Below are 2,117 nucleotides of genomic sequence, written 5' to 3'. Positions count from 1 at the left end.
TCGCCCCTGAATCCGGCCCTCCGCGCCCCTGTGCTTCCCGCTTTCCCCGGCCCCCCACTCCTCCCGCGCCCCGCTCACCTCTCAGAGCATCAGGGCTGGGACGTCCTGCGGACGCCCTGAACTGTGGGAGCGGGCTACGCTGTAAACCCTGCAAAATAGCTCCAAGTAGGTGAGATGAAAATCCGCGTGCTCATTTCTTCGACGGCAACATAGGATTCCTCGAGTTTTAACAGTGATTTCCACCCTCTAGATATCACCGGAGTTAAGGCTGCGGAGAGCCTTTAGTTGTTTCAGCATGAAGGTATCTTGTTTCTAGGGGATTCATTTGCATGTGCAATTGCTTTAACATGATTTATGCTTTTTTTTCTAACTAGATAAGTGAAAGGACAGAATGCAACTAGGAGAATTGCTGTCAGGTCACGAAGTGTGGCATTAAAATGAAAATAATTACTTGTTTATGGCAGGGGGTTTTTTTCTGCCTTTTTTTTTTTTTTTTTTTTTTTTTGCAGATAATGAAAGGACTCTAAGACACTGGTTTTGGTTCTGTATTTGATTTGGGTTCTAAAATTAACCACACATCCGTTCAATTTCTAGTTGTTAGATTACAAGGGAAAACCTTCATCTGTGTCAAGGAAAAGTTTCTTCTTTCCTTTCTGTCAGTTTAAACTGAATGTATACTTAGGGTAATTTTATGACCAAAGGATCTGAGACCTAATATATATTTTCTTTCTTACTTTCCCTGAAAATCTAAAACAGAAGTGAGTTCTGCACCAAACAGAGTAATTGCTGGGGACAGATAAATTTTAGTGAAACAAACTTATCCTGGATCTGAAAGCAATTAGAGAAACTCAACTGGTATAAATAATTTCTGGGTACCCAAGCGTGTGTCAGGGGGGTAAACCAGATGGATGTACCTTGATTTGCCAAGACCCCTAACCCCATTTCCACAAAGAGGCCCTCAATCATATCATGGCACTTCTTCCTCTGTCAGGAAATGAGATCAGAGACTGAACATAGTCAGGATTTGTGGGGAATACCCATTTCAGAATAGCTAAGGCTGACATTTGATCATTACATTATGTTCAATCACTACATACATTTTGAGGTGTTCAAAACTGCCACCAACTTTGTTGTGGGTTTGAACTGTAAGCAGATATAAGTTTGGTCTTTACTGTGTGCTTCAGATACTTCACAAATATTTCCACAATACTGAGCGGTTTATTTTACACTTGCGTTTCTTCATTAATCAAAAAAGGCTCTCTGACAGAGAATATTTTCCCATCCTATATTTAGGCTTTTGAAAAATACAGACCAGATTTTTATACAATAAAAGTTCTGGAAGAAGCAACACTAAAAAAATCCTATTTTCTAGATACTGGTACTAGCTAAGGCATCAATTACTAGAAGTTTTATATTCATGGGTTTTTACAAAATTGTTTTTCATTCATCCATTTCCTTTCCCTGTCTTTGATTTCCAAGTCTGCACTGCCTAACTTCAGTTAAATCATGCACTGTAGTCCTTTTCCATTTAGCCCTCTGCAAAAATGACACCCAGCTCTTCTGTCCTTCATTGCCACTTGTTTTACTCTACAGACTCTGAAGTGTCTTCATGGCTTGAAACCCCACCCTCATTTCTTTTACCTGACTCCCTGTTCCCTTTCTCACTCACTACTCAATCCAATAAACTATTCTCCTGATTTTTTCTCTCCCACCAAGTTTTCTAGGCTATTTTTGTGGAACTTTAATGTCAATCTCAATTCTTCATGCTGTCAGATTTTCTGAAAACAGAGACACAAACTTACTTGTTTCGCCTAGACTAGTTAACAATTGTGGGCTACTCACATGGGCTTGGGGAAGGGAATTATTACCCTTAATGGTGGGAAAAGGCATATTTTTTTTCACTGGCTGCTTTTTGGCAGCTGCAGCAGCAGGGTGTGGTGGATTTTCCAGTCAGGAATTCTTGGTGAGGTCTCCATGGAGCTGTGCATTTTAAAATCCTTATCTGAACAATTCCCACAGGCTGTAGAGAACTTCTACAACACCTTCCAACCCCTTTGCAAAGTAGGTCTTTATCAAAGATTTGATGTTAGTTCAAGTGAAAATGTTACCTCTACTCC

Source organism: Corvus brachyrhynchos, unplaced genomic scaffold (genome assembly GCF_000691975.1).
Source record: "Corvus brachyrhynchos isolate BGI_N302 unplaced genomic scaffold, ASM69197v1 scaffold614, whole genome shotgun sequence".
NCBI classification, from domain to species: Eukaryota; Metazoa; Chordata; class Aves; order Passeriformes; family Corvidae; genus Corvus; species Corvus brachyrhynchos.
The sequence above is the reverse complement of the archived record's forward strand: the minus strand, read 5'-3'. Positions refer to the sequence as shown.